Source organism: Rhinatrema bivittatum, chromosome 14 (genome assembly GCF_901001135.1).
Source record: "Rhinatrema bivittatum chromosome 14, aRhiBiv1.1, whole genome shotgun sequence".
Lineage (NCBI taxonomy): Eukaryota > Metazoa > Chordata > Amphibia > Gymnophiona > Rhinatrematidae > Rhinatrema > Rhinatrema bivittatum.
The window spans coordinates 67,041,526-67,059,597 of NC_042628.1; the positions used below are offsets into that span (position 1 = coordinate 67,041,526).

Sequence of the window (18,072 nt, forward strand, 5' to 3'; positions counted from 1 at the left end):
ACTGGCCAAGAAGACCCTGGTATGCAGACATGAGAAGACTGCTGGCAGGGAATCCACTACCCCTGCCTCCACACAGGGACCTGCTGTGGCAAGGTCCCATCCTCCACGAGGATCCAGCTCAATTCTCTCTTACGGTCTGGCCATTGAGAGGGCTAGACTGAAGAAAAGGGGGATACTCGGGGCCGGTAATAGATACACTCCTCCGAGCTCGCAAGTTCTCCACATCACTAACATATATAAGGATCTGGAGAGTATTTGAAGCCTGGTGCGACACTCATAGCACCAATCCACATGCCGCTAAAATCCCTATCATTTTGGATTTCCTGCAAGATGGACTTCAGAAGGGTCTGTCCCTCAATTCCATCAAGGTTCAGGTGGCAGTGCTATCCTGCTACGGTCCCAGGAGTGACGGCAACAGCATTGCCACACACCCAGACATTTCACGTTTCCTGAAAGGAGTCAAACACATTCGCCCGCCACTGAAGTGGCCAGTGCCCCTGTGGAACCTCAACCTAGTTTTGGAATTTCTAGCGGGACCCGCCTTCAGACCCCTTCGAGGCCTGTCCCTCCGTTTGTTAACCTTGAAGATGGTGTTCCTGCTGGCCGTATGCTCAGCACGCCGCATCTCAGAGCTACAAGCGCTGTCCTGCCGTGATCCGTTTCTCAGAATCACTCCAGAGGCTATCCATCTTCGCACGGTTCCTTCCTTCTTACCCAAAGTAGTCTCACACTTCCACCTCAACCAAACCATATCCTTGCCAACCACGGAAGGTTTGAAGAAGTCGGAAGAAGGTCGAATACTGCGCCATCTCGACATCGGCAGGCTGCTGTCCAGATACCTGGAAATGTCAGAAGCAGTACGAAAGATGGACCACCTGTTCATCTTTCACAGCGGGAAGAAGCAAGGGGAAGCGGCCTCACGGGCAACCATTGCCCTCTGGATCAAAGAAGTTATCAAGGCGGCCTACATAGAAGCGGGAAAACCACCACCTCTATGGGTCAAGGTTCACTCTACCAGAGCGCTGGTGGCCTCCTGGGCAGAAACTAGGATGCTGTCACCGGCAGAGATATGTAAATTGGCAACGTGGTCCTTCCTCCATACCTTCTCCAGATTCTATCGTCTGGACGTCCAGGCCAGGGAGGACACAGCATTTGCGAGGGCAATCCTAAACGGACCTCGGGCAGCCTCCCACCCAGTCCGGGAGTAGCTTTAGTACATCCCACTTGTTTTGAGTCCATCTGCTACATGCTAGGAAATGTAGAGATTACTTACCTGATAATCTCATTTTCCTTAGTGTATGCAGATGGACTCAGCATCCTGCCCGGCTGCCGGTATACATGGGGATTCACCGACTCACGGTAAGCCATGTTTTGTTATATAGGGCATCCACCCTGCCGGGTGTCGACGCCTTCCGGTTGAGAACACTGGCGGTCTCCAGCTACTATCAATCGGTCAGGGTAATCATGTTCATTTAATCGATTGGTCAGTCACACATATATCCATAAAGCTTTTGCAAGGAAGATTACTGAGTTGCTGCACTTCCTGCGGGGTATATGTACCCCGTGCTGACGTCAGATCCGTCTCCAACTGCTAGCACGAGCACACTATACCCACTTGTTTTGAGTCCATCTGCATACACTAAGGAAAACGAGATTATCAGGTAAGTAATCTCTACAATATCAACCTATGTAGTTTTCACAGTGCCTCTGTAAACTGTGGGAACACAGAGGATGAACTAGAGTACAACTACCACCAGTTTTCTATAGCACTAGAAATAGTCATGTTGGCACCTAAGAAACATCTAGGGAAAATGGCCCCTATTATGGTCATGAAAACTATTGAGCATATGAATTATCCAATTCAGACAGGTACAACATTAGAGGTCAGGCCCTTGTAGGGACTTAAGGCCTGGACGGACAAGCACAGCATTAGAGGGTAGAGGTCAAGCCCTTGTAGGGACATAAGGCCTGGATGGACAGGCACAGTGTTAGAGGTAAAGTCTAGACGGACAGGCACAGCCTAGACGGACAGGCACAGCATTAGAGGTCAAGCCCTCGTAGGGACAGAGAGCTGGATGGACAGGCACAGCGTTAGAGGTCAAGCTCTTGTAGGGACGTAAATCCTGTACTGACAAGCACAGCATTAGAGGCCAAGCCCTTGTAAATACCCAGAAGCTATTAACTGTACTTATGCACTTCGGCTGATGACAAAGGAACATGAAGAGCTCTCAGAAATAAGAAAACCGTTACTCAAGTCCAAATCTACAATATCAACCTATGTTGTCTTTGTAGTTTACACAGTGCCTCTGTAAACTATGGGAACACAGAGGATGAACTAGAGTGCAACTACCACCAGTTTTCTATAGTACTAGAAACATTAATGTTGGCACCTAAGAAAGATTTAGGGAAAATGGCCCATATTATAAAGGTCATGAAAACTATTGAGCATATGAAATATGCAAACTCCAAACATCTTAAGTCAGCTTTTTATGTTATTACATTCCAAATGTTGCAAAACAGGAAAAAGAATATTCTGGGAAGAAGTGATGCACAAATACATGAAACTGAAATTAGAAATACTAGAACTAAACTCAGGCAGGCACAGCTTTTGAGATCAGGCCCTTGTAGGGATTTACGGCCTAAACAGTAGACAGAGAGGCACAGTGTTTGAGGTCAGGCCCTTGTAAGAACGTATGGCCTGGACAGTGGATGGACTGGCACAGCGTTTGAGATCAGATACATGTGCTGATATTATCTGGAACATAGGAGGCAGTTGGAGATGCTGCAAGGCTTTCAATTGTTTTTATTCATCTTGCCATACACAGGGAAAATTTGGAAACCCAAGCAAAGGCATGGTTATTTTCAAAAACACTAGCATTTCCATCAACTCTGGTGCCAGCCTTGAGTGGTGAGGGCTCATGATATCCCCTGTCATTGAAAATACACGTTCGCTGGGTACACTGGTTGGTGGACATGACAGATATCGCTGAGCCACTTTGGCTAGGTGTAGCCAGACAGTGGACTTGTGTTCCCATTATGCCAGCGGATCTGTCTGCATGTCCTCTGTGGGCCCTGAGAGATACCATGTCACTGACATTTGTGCTGGTGTCTCCTTTGCTTGGGTGGGCTGAGAGTCACTCATTCCAGCTGCTTTTTCTCTAGCCCGTAGAAGAGCAAATAATTCTTTATGGGCAACATGCCTTTGGCGTACTGGAGGAGGAGGAGGTTCTAGCTGTCGCTGACAGAGTGCTGCTCCTGCTTGGGCTAGCACAACTCTCTGAAGTGCCTGCCGCTGTTTCCTCCTCTGCTTCATGCCTAATCTGTCTCTGCCTATGGCACTCCTGAGCACAGACTTTTACTAACAGCAGGTCCTTCACAAATGAGAGACAATTGGACTGTAGGGCGAGTTTCCGTTTCACACGGGGATCACAGACTGTGGCGAGCATGTATGTCTGGTCTTCTGTTAAAGGCCTTAATCTCTCTTGCACCTGCTTCTGGAAGAAGTCCAGACAATGCAGCACCTCAGCTGTCATTCCCTCTTCCTGTATAAAGCCCTCCAAAGTTTCCTCCAGAAAATTAACTATAGGGATGATGTCTGCCAAGGTGGCACTTCTGGAACTCAGCTCCTATGGGCTGTAGGAATTTTACCAGCTGACTCATTACTAACCAATCATGATGCCCTAGGGGATTATGCACACCTATATCCATTGACGCAGAAAGTTCATTAAGGGGTGTCTGCAGCTCCACTAACCTCTGCAGCATCATAAAGGTGGAATTCCACCGGGTGCAAAGTCTTGAATGAGATGCTTGTGAGGCATCTCCAAATCAGTCTGTTTTTGTCGGAGAACCTGCCCCGCCTTCATACTTCTGTGGAAGTGTGCTGCTATGTTCCTGCACTTGTGTATTAACGTATGCAGATATTCATTCTCATGGTGATTGGACTCCAACCCCAGAGCTGACCTCACTACCAGGTGCAGAGTGTGTGCAAAACATCAGATGTTCTGAAAGCGCCCGTCGCATATTGCCTTTACCATATTTACACCATTGTCTGTGACAAAGAACCCTGCCTGAAGATTCCTGTCTCGCTGGTGTAGATGCTAGGGGTGTGCATTCATTTGCAACTTATTGGTAATCCGCAACATATAGGGCCATATTCGTAGTATTCGTGGGGAAGCGAAACGTATCGCGATTCCCCACGAATACAATGAATCTTCACCAAATTATTTGGCCATCTAAAGGAGCGAATTTAAACAAACCCCCCACCTTCCTGACCCCCCAAGACTTACCAAAACTCCCTGGTGGTTCAGCAGGGGGTCTGGGAGCCATCCCTGCACTCACACTGTCGTCTGCCGGTATTCAAAATGGCGCCGATAGCCTTTGCCCTTACTATGTCACAGGGGCTACCGGTGCCATTGGTCGGCCCCGTCACATGGTATGAGCAATGGATGGCTGGCACTATCTTGTGCTCCTACCATGTGACAGGGGCTGACCAATGGCACCGATAGCCCCTGTGACATAGTAAGGGCAAAGGCTATCGGTGCCATTTTGAATACTGGCAGCCAACAGCCTGAGTGCAGGAGGTCGCTCCCGGAACCCTGCTGGACCACAAGGGACTTTTGACAAGTCAGGAGGGTCCCCCAAGACTTGCCAAAAGTCCTGGTGTCTAATGGGGGTCTGGGAGCGATCTCCCGCACTCAGGCCGTCGGCTGCCAGTATTCAAAATGGTGCCGATAGCCTTTGCCCTTACTATGTCACAGGGGCTACCGGTGCCATTTGGCGGCCCCTGTGACATAGTGAGGGCAAAGGCTAATGGTGCCATTTTGAATTCCGGCAGCTGACGGCATGAGTGCAGGAGATGGCTCCCGGACCCCCGCTGGACCACCAGGGAGTTTTGGTAAGTCTTTGGTGGGGGTTCAGGAGGGGGTTCAGGAGGGTGGGTGGTTGTAGTTAATTCAATTTTAGCCGGGAAACGAATAAGAATGAACACATGAACGTATCGGGGGGCCCCCCTTGCCAAATGCAACGTATCTGCCCCCCGACGAATACGAATACCGAATGCAACGTATGCCATCCCTCTGCACATCCCTAATAGATGCATGCTAGAATATTATCTGAGGTATGGGCCTCGTCCATCAGGTGGGTGTGTAGTAAAGCTCACCTCCACCCTGATACTTGTTCACTAATAGAGCTGCTGCCTGCCCCTGCCTCAGCCTGGTCCCACCAGTGTGCTGTCAGGGAGAGGTAAGAGTGTGCAGTATTCAGTGTGGTCCAGATATCGCAAGTGAAATGCACACTCCCCTGTGCCTTAGCTAGCAGTGCTTAGATGCGACTGCAACAGTGGTTGTACAGACTTGGGATGACCTTTCTGCCTGTACAACCAGTAAACCGTTTTGACAAAAATTTATTTTTATAAAACAGTATATAAATGCCTTTAAATAAATAAATAAAATGTGGTTCTGGAGGGGACTTTTTAATTTGAAACTAAGACCTTCAGCAAATGCTTGAAACCCACATTCTCCACTATCTGCAAGGGCTGGTCATGAAGGGCAATCATTTCCCCAGTGCTCCTAGTTACAACTTTTGAGGCTACCTGCCTCCTACCCCGGGATAGCGTTATCACGCACCACCCCATTTCCTCCATGGTGGGTACTGCCACTTGGCAGGGGCTGCTGGCCTGCCACCTAACTGCTAGAAGGGGATGAGGGCATGGGGTGACTCTGCTCCTTTTCAACCACTTTACACTGCCTGGAAAAAGGGGTCCCCTGACTGGTACTGCCACCATACCCAGATGGCACTACTGTTGTTGAGTGTTGCATCTTCATATGATGCATCATGCCAAAATTAGTAGATGTCCCATTTGCTTGCCTCTGCTAATAGCCCTGGCACAGTAAATACACTGAGCAAAACTGGGGTCCTCTTTCACTTTAAAGTGACTCCAGATTGCAGATTTCTTTCATGATCCCTTCTCTATAGCCTTCGGGGTGGATTCTGGCACTGGAGCTGAAGTAGTGGGTGCACCCTGAGAAGCAATGCCAAGGGGCATCAGTCACACTCTGTGCCTGCGCTGACTGCTCTTCCTCCTCATCATCATCAGTTTCATCTCTCCCCTGCAGCACTGAAGTGGAGGCTAAGACAGGACTAACTAATCCTCCTAAACCTTCTTCAGCTATTACTTCTTCCATTTCTGATTTTGAGATTCCCACACAAGATGATTCTTCATCGGAATCAGAAGCAAAACAGTGCCTGCACTACATTGCCAACGCTAAGTCAAGTCTGCTGTTGCACTGCTGCTTTTGGGTGTCACCCTTTAGTCTTGCGTGGCTCAGCCTCCAGTTCCCTCACTTCCAAAACTACAGGGTCAGAAACAGGTGGTGGCGATGCATCATCTTTAAATTTCATTTTTTCCCAGATGGAAATGCCTGCCCCTCCAGAGATTTAAGATTGGAACAGGTCCCTTTTTAACTTTAATGGGGGACTGGCACTGCCTTTTGAAGTGCCTTCTCTGCCAGTCCCAATCACTCGACCATGTCTAACTTTCCCTGACATTATGGATTTAATGTCAGTGCCTTCTAGGGATTTCAATTAAAAGAATTATTTCCAAAAGGTGCCCACTGAGGATTTGGTTTCAGAGAGCACAGCTGTCCCAATATACGTGAGTCTGCAAAAGTGCCAATAGACCTCTGTATGTGCTTGAGCAGGCACTTAGCGTGAAACTACAAAAGAGGCCCATTGGGGATTTGGCTTCAGAGAGCACCCCTGTCCCAATATATGTGAGTCTACAAAACTGCCAATAGACTGCTGTATGTGCTTGTGCAGGCACCAAGCTTGAAACTACAAAAGAGGCCCATTGGGGATTTGGCTTCAGAGAGCACCCCTGTCCCAATATATGTGAGTCTGCAAAACTGCCCAGTGTACTGACTTCTTGGCTTAAGACAGCACAAAGAGACAGTCTGAGTTCAATAAAAAAACAAAACTGCAGTTAAATAAAAAGCATGGCTTGCTTAGCACAGTGGCAAAAAAGAAGAAATATCTTTTTCAATGGAAAATTCTATCAAACTAGCTAAAAACTGAATATATCTCCCACCTACAACACCCAAATCCTGCTTGCAACCTACCCCAGGGGGCAAAATATAAAAATAACCAGTAACATGCCACTGCTAGCAGCTTGTCTCAATGGGACAGACAGAGAGACAGCCTGAGTTCAATTAAAAAAATTGCAGTTAAATAAAAAGCATGACTTCCTTGGCACAGCAGCAAAAACAAATAAATATCTTTTCCTAGCGTGTAGCAGATGGACTCAAAACAAGTGGGTATAGTGTGCTCGTGCTAGCAGTTGGAGACGGATCTGACGTCAGCACGGGTACATATACCCCCACAGGAAGTAAAGCAATTCAGTAATTTCTGTCTCCAAAGCAGTTTGGAGCTCCTTCACACTCGCTGAGCGTTCTTCCAAATTCTAACGACTAAATTTTTAGACAATATCTACTAACGACGAGCCCCGCACTCCTGCGGTGATACCAGTCGGTCCCTCCCCCAGTGGAGTTTCCCGAGGTGATTTCCGTGGTCCCTCAGAGGTAAGCGCCTCGGTCTGGTGGCCGTCTCGCGGCAGGGACCTGCCCCCGAGCATGAAGGGCTCGGGCGCAGCCTAGAGGCAGCTCGGTCCCGGCGTGGACTTGGCCCCCGAGCGAGACGAGTTCGGGCGGGGCCTAGAGGCAGCGGGTGCACCTCCTCGAGCGCGGCGTTGAAGGTACTCGCCCTCTCCCCCGCCGCCGGAGACCGCCCGGGTTTCAGCCGGGAAGCGCCGAAGACAAGGTAAGGCGTATATATTTACTTGTTGGTCTCCGAGGATCCGAGGAGAAGCAGAGTGTGCCTCTGGGGCGGCCAGTTCAGTAAGCCACCATTTTGTTTGCCTGCTCGCCATCATATTTTACCTGATGCGTCTTGCCTATTGCTACGCGCACGGCGATAGGCGTCCGTTGCTACATGCACGGCGATAGGCGCCCGTTGCTAGCGCATGGCGATAGGCGCCTGTTCATAGAACATAGGCGCACATTGCTAGATAGGCGCACATTGATAGGCGCCCGTTTATAGGCGCACATTGATAGGCGCCCGTTCATAGGTGCACATTGTTAGGCGCCCGTTCATAGGCGCACGTTATAGGCGGACGTTGCTGAGCGCTGATCTCAGGCGCCTGCTTTCGCGCATAACACAGACTCTTATTGAGTTCACCGGCGGCATGGAGAGTAAGGGTGACAAGGCTTCGCCGGAGCCGGCACCTCCAGAATCAGGCATCAATCTCTGCTCTGCATGCAACCTCAGGGCCACACAGAATGAGGATGCAGACTCCCTATGTGCCCAATGTGAAGAGGCCCTGGGAGTTCCGGGCCAGGGTCGGTCATAGCCCAGCATTCTTGCCGGTTCCTCAGGGAACACTCAGGAGCCAGCAAGCAGCGGGGAGCAGCCAGTGAACCAGAGGGGCCTGGTTCCCATGCGGCCAGATATGGCTTTGATCTCCTGGGTGGAGTTATTCAAAGGGATTCATACCTTTGTCTGAATGCAGTCAGCTCCCCGACCGGGTCCATACGTCCAGAATGACCCAGCACCTGGACCCTCGCGGCCTAGGCGCGGCCACTCGCCACCTGATAGCCCCAATTATGGGGATTCAGACTACCCGGCAGAAGAAGAGGAGCCCCCCGAGGAAGGAGAGCTTCCCTCGGGGGTAGAACCTTATCGGACCATGAGGCGCTTCTTTATCAGGGCGGATCTTCCAGACCTGATCTCGCAATGCCTGTCGGAACTGGCCCTTCCGGGCCATGACACCCCAGGGGAACCTAGAGTGAACCCCCTGTTAGAGGGCCTGCGCCAATCTTCTCACCACTTTCCCCTCCTACAAGTGGCACAGCAGTTAATTGATCTGGAATGGGCTGCACCGGAGGCTCCATTCAAGGGGGTCGGGCCTTGGCTGGCATGTACCCCTTAGCCCCGGCAACTAAGGACCTGTTGGCGTGCCCTCAGGTAGACGCCATGGTCAGCGCGATTGTGAAGCGCACCACCATCCCGGTGGAAGGAGGGACGGCACTCAAGGATACACATGACCGGTGTATGGACGCCATCCTGAAGCAGGCTTTTGAGGTAGCAGCCATGTCCCTACGAATTGCGACTTGCTGCATAGTGGTGACGCGTTCCTGCTTATCTCAGGCTCAGAACAACGCCCCGGGAGAAGGGATGGAATCAGCTCTCTCATTCCTTACTGACGCAGCCTCCGACCTCGTCCGTACGGCAGCCAAGGGAGTGTCATCCTCAGTGACAGCCAGGAGGCAGCTCTGGCTATGTAACTGGTCGGCCGACTCCTCTTCTAAGACACGTCTCACGAGAATGCCCTTCGAGGGATCTCTCCTGTTCGGCAGCGACCTGGAGAAGCTGGCCAACAAATGGGGCGCCTCTCCTTTACCTCGTCTACCAGAAGACAGGCCACGCAGGAGACAGCGCCCGTCTTCTAGACCATCCAGAGGTAGAACCTCTCAGCGCTTCAACCCTTACGGGACTCGCTACCAGGCACCTCGGTCACAGGCCAGGAACCAGTCCTTTCTGCCTAAGCACAATAAGAGGGGAACCGGCTCGTGTTCTATCCCCGGCCGTACCCCACAATGACAATCAGCCGGCCCATCCGGGGGTAGCAGCCATAGGGGGCAGGCTGACCCTCTTTTACCGCAGGTGGGCCGAGATTACCTCGGACCAGTGGGTCCTCACCATCATCCGAGAGGGGTACTACCTGGACTTTCTTCGGCTCCTGCCAGACAAGTTTGTGGAATCTCCTTGTTCGCCCCTCAAGAGGACAGCGCTAGATGATACCTTACAGAGGCTTCTCTCCCTCAAGGTCATAATTCCAGTGCCTGCAGGGGAGATAAATTCTGGGCATTATTCCATTTATTTCATAGTGCCCAAGAAGGAGGACACTTTCTGGCCCGTCCTGGACCTCAAGTCCGTCAACCATTACCTACGGGTACCCAGCTTTCGCATGGAAACTCTGCGATCTGTCAAAAATTCAGTACAGCCAGGGGAGTTTCTCACATCCCTAGACCTGTCAGAAGCCTACCTGCATATCCCAATCCATCGGGATCATCAGCGCTACCAACGTTTCAAAGTCCTGGGAAAACACTTTAAATTTCGGGCGTTACCCTTCAGGTTAGCCACAGCGCCACGGATCTTTACCAAGGTAATAGTAGTAGTGGTGGCGGCCCTCAGGAAGGAGGGAATTCTTGTCCATCCCTACCTGGATGATTGGTTGATCAGGGCAAAATCGCCAGAAGAAAGCCATCGGGCAACCAGCAGAGTGATTGCTCTCCTGGAGAGCCTATGATGGGTAGTAAACTTAAGCAAGAGTTCCCTACAGCCGTCTCAGTCGAAGGAATACCTAGGAGTCCTATTCGACACTCAAGCAGACAGAATCTGCCTACCAAAAGAAGAGAAAAGCTCAAGGATTGGCTACAGGCCCTGCTGCGCGCTGTCCGGCCCACAGCGTGGGATTACCTGCAAGTCCTCGGCCTCATGGCATCCACTCTGGAAGTGATACCATGGGCATGGGCGCATATGAGGCCATTACAACGCGCCCTCTTATCCCGGTGGAGCCCGCGATCACAAACTTACACCGTACACCTACCTCTACCAGCCAGGGTACGGAATCAGCTGCAATGGTGGCTGCAGCAAAGCCACATGAGCCGGGGGTCCAGGATGTCCTCTCCGACCTGGACCCTGCTCACAACAGATGCCAGCCTGAGCGGCTGGGGCACACATTGCGAAGGACTCACCGCCCAAGGGCGGTGGAACAGAGAAGAGTCGGGATGAAACATCAACCGACTAGAGGCACGGGGGCTAGCGTGCCTGCGATTGGCCCACAGACTGCGACATCGAGCAGTCAGAGTGATGTCAGACAACGCCACCACGGTGGCATACATCAACAGACAAGGTGGAACAGAAGCCAACAAGTGTCACTGGAAATAACTCCCCTGATGATTTGAGCAGAAGTCAATCTTCAGGACATCTCCGCCGTCCACATCGCCGGGAAGGACAACACCGCGGCAGACTTCCTCAGCAGAGAAAGCCTACATCCCGGGGGTTGGCAACTGTCACCCATGGCGTTCCAGATGATCGTGAATTGGTGGGGGACCCCGGGCATGGACCTACTAGCGGACAGGTCCAACGCTCAAGTACCCAGGTATTTCAGCCGCAGGCAGGGATCCTCTGTCTCAGGGGATCGATGCACTGATACAACCATGGCCCCAGGGGATCCTGCTGTACGCCTTTCCGCCATGGCCCCTGCTGGGCGCCATTATACACAGGATTCAGCGGCACAGAGGCCTAGTTCTTCTAGTGGCCTCGGACTGGCCAAGAAGACCCTGGTACGCAGACATGAGATGATTGTTGGCAGGGACTCCACTACCCCTGCCTCCGCACAGGGACCTGCTGTGACAAGGTCCCATACTCCACGAGGATCCGGCTCAATTCTCTCTTACGGTCTGGCCATTGAGAGGGCTAGACTGAAGACGCGAGGATATTCAGGGCCGGTAATAGATACACTCCTCAGAGCACGCAAGTTCTCCACATCACTAACTTATATAAGGATCTGGAGAGTATTTGAAGCTTGGTGCGAAGCGCATAGCACCAATCCACATGCCGCTAAGATTCCTATCATTTTGGACTTCCTGCAAGATGGTCTTCAGAAGGGTCTGTCCCTCAATTCCATCAAGGTCCAAGTGGCAGCTCTTTCCTGCTACGGTCCACGGAGTGATGGCAATAGCATCGCCACACAGCCAGACGTTTCACGCTTCCTGAAAGGAGTCAAACACATTCGTCCGCCACTGAAGTGGCCCATACCTCTGTGGAACCTCAACCTAGTTTTGGACTTTCTAGCGGGACACGCCTTCCGTCCGCTTCGAGGCCTGTCCCTCCGTTTGTTAACCTTGAAGATGGTGTTCCTGCTGGCTGTTTGCTCCACACGCCACGTCTCAGAGCTACAAGCACTGTCTTGCCGTGATCCGTTTCTCCGAATCACGCCAGAAGCCATCCATCTTCGCACAGTTCCTTCCTTCTTACCCAAAGTAGTCTCGCACTTCCACCTCAACCAAACCATCTCTTTACCTACCACAGACGGTTTGAAGAAGTCAGAAGAAGGTCGACTTCTACGCCATCTTGACATCGGCAGGCTACTGTCCAGATACCTGGAAGTGTCCGAAGCCATACGAAAGACGGACCATCTGTTCGTTCTACACAGCGGGAAGAAGCAAGGGGAAGCGGCCTCACGGGCAACTATCGCCTGCTGGGTCAAAGAAGTTATCAAGGCAGCCTACGTAGACGCGGGGAAATCACCGCCTCTACAGCTCAAGGATCACTCTACGAGAGCGCAAGCGGCCTCTTGGGCAGAAACTCGAATGCTGTCGCCCGCTGAGATCTGTAAGGCGGCAACGTGGTCCTCCCTCCATACCTTCTCCAGATTCTACCGACTGGATGGCCAGGCCAGGGAGGACACCGCATTCGTGAGGGCAATCCTGCACGGACCACGGGCAGCCTCCCGCCCAGTCCAGGAGTAGCTTTTGTACATCCCACTTGTTTTGAGTCCATCTGCTACACGCTAGGAAATGTAGAGATTACTTACCTGATAATCTCGTTTTCCTTAGTGTATGCAGATGGACTCAGCATCTCGCCCGGCTGCCAATATTCATGGGATTTCACAGGCTCAAGGTAAGCCATGTTTTATTACATAGGGCATCCACCCTGCCGGGTGTCGACACCTTCCGGTTGAGAATCCTGGCGGTCTCTAGCTACGATCAACCGGTCAGGGTAATCCTGTTTAATTAATCGATCGGTCAGTACTCATAGAGCTATAACAATTCTATGTTATATATATATATATAATATATATATATATATATATATATAATATATATATCTTCTGTTCAATACTATGTTTATGGTTTAATGTAACGACCTTACTTATTGTTTAAGGTTACTCTGTTCAATATTATGTTTATTGTTTAATGTAACGCCCCCCAGCGATAGTTGTGTTATTTGGAAACTGACTTGATTTGATATATATATATCAAGAAAGTCGGTATATAAAAACCCTAAATAATAATAATAATAATAATAACAGCTTTGCAAGGAAGATTACTGAATTGCTTTACTTCCTGTGGGGGTATATGTACCCGTGCTGACGTCAGATCCGTCTCCAACTGCTAGCATGAGCACACTATACCCACTAGTTTTGAGTCCATCTGCATACACTAAGGAAAACGAGATTATCAGGTAAGTAATCTCTATATTTTCAATGGAAAATTCTATCAAACTAGCTAGAAATTGAATATATCTCCCACCCACAACACCCAAATCCTGCTTGCAACCTACCCTAGGGGGTAAAATATAAAAATAACCAGCAACATGCCACTGCTAGCAGCTTGTCTCAGTGGGACAGACATAGAGACCGTCTGAGATCAATAAAAAACAAAAAGTGCAGTCAAATAAAGCATGGCTAGCTGTGGCACTGCAGCAAAATAGAAGAAAAAATTAAATATCTTTTTCAATGGAAAATTCTATCAGAGTAGCTAGCAATTAAATACAGATTTCAGACACTCAGACTAGCTCTGAGTGCAGCCATCTCCCCGGACCACCTCCCCAGACCACCCCCGTAAATAAAGAGCATGGCACGCCACGTGCTTAAAGTATAAATACTGCTGCATCATCAGGAATAGTGTCACAGAGCACTGAGTGAGAGCGGCAATTGGCTGCATTAGAAAAATGCTTAGCTCTGATAGGTAACAAAATTTAAGAACTCTTTGATTCCTTCTCGCACAGATCAGTCAGTTCACAACCAGGTCCGCATCTATTCACGCTGAGTCACCCCGAAGAAGGAGCCGCAGAGCTCAGAAACATTGCGATGTCGGCTTGATCTTTAGAAGAATAGTGGACATTTACAGATAAGCTTTTACAAGAATCGTTCATAAACAATAAGTGACCTAATGTTTAAAAAACTCGTAAGTTTTTTTAGGTTTATCTTCACGATAGCCATATAATTTATAGTGGCTACGTATGAAGGTCACTCATTAATTCAACGAGTCTCTTTATGTAGCAAGTGCAGATTTATTTAATATCAGTTCATACATGCTACTACGTGGGTTTCTTTCATTATAGCTCTGATAGGTTGCATTCTGGTCTCCTTGCCAACCTGTCTGACCCACTCTATGACATGGCTGTGAGGTCACTTATGACTCACAGGAAAAGGCTGGTTTTTCTATCTCCTATTTCAAACGGCCGCTAAGAAATCACTGCAAGCCAAAAGAATGAAACTAATATATGTTATGTTGTATTCGTGGGGGATCGCGATGCGTTTCACGAATACAACGAATAGGGACTTATGTTTGCGGGTTGCCAATGCGGTGAAAATGAATGCACATACCTATACCCACTATGATCACAAGTACTACCAAAACCTCAGCTCCTAGTGCAACCCCCACACACATAACGGCTACTACTTCTACCTTAAATACTACACCCACTATGATTATAACTTCCAATACAAGCATGACAACCACCATGAACACAATTCCTAACACAACCACCCCACCCTCTTCAACCACAACTCTTACCACAAATAACACACTTACTTATACCACAGCTCCTACCATGAACACAACTTCCACTATGATCACCATAACCACATCTCTTCCCCCTTCCTTTAATCTGCTCCTCTAGGACATTTCATGTACCACAAATCAGACATCAACAAGCATTTAAAAATTACAGTTAAAGTTCATATGGCCCTCCTTGAAATGTGATAACTATTCTTCCTCCTATGTATACCCATTGGATTTCAGCAAAGCTTTTGATGCGGTCCCGCACAGGAGGCTTGTGAATAAAATGAGAAGCTTAGGAGTGAGTGCTGAGGTGGTGGCCTGGATTGAAAACTGGTTGATGGACAGATTACAATGTGTGATGGTAAATGGAACTTATTCTGAAGAGAGAGCGGTAAGTGGAGTGCTGCAAGGATCGGTGTTGAGACCTGTCCTGTTCAATATCTTTGTGAGCTACATTGCAGACGGGATAGAAGGTAAGGTTTGTCTTTTTGCAGATGATACTAAGATCTGCAACAGAGTGGACATGCCAGAAGGAGTGGAGAAAATGAGACTGAATTTAAGGAAGCTGGAAGTGTAATTAAAGTTATGGCAGCTAAGATTCAATGCCAAGAAGTGCAGAGTCATGCATATGGGGTGTGGAAATCTGAAAGAACTGTATTTGATGGGGGGTGAAGGGCTGATGTGCATGGAGCAGGAGAGAGACCTTGGGGTGATAGTGTCTAATGATCTGGTCGGCGAAATAATGTGACAAGGCGATAGCTAAAGCCAGAAGAATGCTGGGCTGCATAGAGAGAGGAATATCTAGTAAGAGAAAGGAAGTGATGATCCCCTTGTACAGGGCCTTGGTGAGGCTTCACCTGGAGTACTGTGTTCAGTTATGGGGACCGTATCTCCAAAGGGACAGAGACAGGATGGAGGCGGTCCAGAGAAGGATGACCAAAAATTGTCGTCCTTCTCCACATAAAATGACCTATGTGGAGAGATTGAAAAACCTGAATATGTATACCCTGCAGGAGAGGAGGAGCAGGGGTGATATGATACAGATTTTCAGGTACTTGAAAGGTTTTAATGATCCATGGACAAGAACAAATCTTTTCCGCTGGAAAAAATTCAATAGAACTAGGGGTCATGATTTGAAACTCCAGGGAGGAAGACTCAGAACCAATGTCAGGAAGTATTTCTTCACGGAGAGGGTGGTGGATGCCTGTTATGCCCTTCCGGAGGAAGTGGTGAAGACTAAAACTGTGAAGGATTTCAAAGGGGCATGGGATAAACACTGTGGATCCATAAAGGGGTGGCTTGCTGGAATGGAGGCTACTACCTGGTGATTACTACCCTTATTCAATAAGCCTTCACACGGTTAATGAAATTCCAACATTGCTCTTTTCTTCAATGGAAAGGGGAAGTGTGGAAAAGCGGATTTGCATTCAGACAACAATCAACAAGGACTGAACTACATAGTCTGGGTAAACAAGCGTGGGGGTGGCTTACTTATTGCTGCGGTTACTACCCTAAAACTATTAAGCCTGATACATCACCTTGAATGCATATACAGTGTTGCTCTCTGCTTCAATGGCAGAGGGAAATGTGGAAAAGAGGATTTAAATTCAGACAACAACCAACAAGGACTGAACTACCCAGTCTGCGTAAACAAATAAGCGTGGGGGTTGCTTGCTTATTGCGGCGGTTACTACCCTGAACCAATTAAGCCTGATACTTCACTTTGCATATACAGCGTTGCTCTCTGCTTCAATGGCAGGGAGAAATGTGGAAAAGAGAATTTACATTCAGACAACATCCAACAAGACATTGATCTGTGCAGTCTGGGTAAACAAGCAACGGGGTAACTTGCTTGATGCAGCAGTTACTATTCTTAACCATTAAGCCTTATGCTCACCTTTGATGTAACTCCAACATTATTCTCTGCATCAATGGCAGGGGGTGGCAGGAAATTTGAATCAAACAGTTACCAACAAGTGCCCTAAACTTGGTGATTGGTGATGCAGATAAGTATGGGAAAATAGATGTGGGAGCTTGTGGGCAGACTGGATGGGCCGATTGGTCTTTTTCTCCCGTCATTTCTATGTTTCTATGTACTTTCCTATGCACATTCCCTTACCCAGCCCCATTTCACTTCAATAGTCTCTTCCCAGGTTTCTCCCTCTTATTACCTTCTCCATGAACTCTTCGCAAGTCTTTTTCTGTTAAGCCTGCCATTTGTCCCTTCCAAAACCCCCTACCTGTGAACCCCCTTGGACTCTTCATGGATTTCATCTACTATTACCCTCACCCCATTATTGCCCCTCACTGAATGCTCCCCATCTACTGTCTGCATTGCCCATTCCTAGGTTTTCCCCATAGGCAATTCTGGAATCTCCATATCCTACCCCTCCCTGGCCACTTCCCGAGTGCTCCTGATTTCTCCCCACCATACCACTCAGTCTTGATCTCTTCTGCCTCCTCTCCCCATGGCTCTTCCCAGGTTCCTCCCTTCTACCTATCCCTAAGTTCCTTCCAGTGTCCCTCCTCCCCAACTACCTCTTCCTTGGTCCTCCTCTCATGCATTTCATGTATCTAATTGAACCTGCTCACCCCATGCTCCTATTATGGAGTATTTGTATATGCCCCCTTCCACTGTCCTGAACTACACCTGCCCTGTTACTCCAAGGCTATTTCCCTTTGTCGTTCTCTGTCTCCTGCTCTCATTTCACTGGTCACTGTAATCGCCCCCGCACAGACCCCACCCCCTTCCTGTGCACGAGTGCGCAGTTACCAAAGGAAGGCATGCAAAAGGCAGGGCCGCGACCAGGTTTGGGAAGTGTTTGACCCCAAGCTGAATATTCTTTCCAGCACCTCCCCTTGTCCCAGAAACTAAGGGACAGCTGAGGAAAGTCATTGCCTTGAGAAGGATGCAGAGATCAAGGCTTCTTCTCCTGAGTGTGCTATGGGAGGGTAAGAGTGGGGCAGATACTAATTCTAGCAGTACAAAGTGTAACACATAGAAAGGCTGACACAGTCATCAGAGATCTCTAATTGTTTTTAGTTCTATCCTAAATGAATTAGGGAAGGGTCTCATTAGATCAGATCCAGACACTTTTCTGTCATGGACAGGCATCCTCCAGAGCTCAAGGAGAGGATAGAAAGTGTGAATCCTTCATGACCTGGGATTCGGGCTCATCCGCCCCCAAGAGGGAGGGCTAAGGTTAGCGAAGAATCTTAATTTTAGGATTTTAAATACCAATTATTAAAAACATTTGAAATTGCATTAAATATAACTTTTTAAAATCTGGTCAGGTTGTCTATGTTTAATGCTGTAGTTCTAATGTGTTGTGAGCGTTTGGAGCTTAGCCTTATATTGCTCCTGATATTCAGTTAGAAATGCTGAACTTTTCTAACACTATATATATATCTCTCTCTGCAGGTTCCCCCTGCCACGACAGGCACA

General features: G+C 48.9%; 1 protein-coding gene across 1 annotated transcript in view; it reads left to right on the plus strand.

Annotated features, from left to right (window-relative positions):
* Positions 1 to 18,072, plus strand: part of LOC115075634 — a 68,283-nt gene that overhangs the window by 23,726 nt on the left and 26,485 nt on the right. The window lies entirely within an intron of this gene.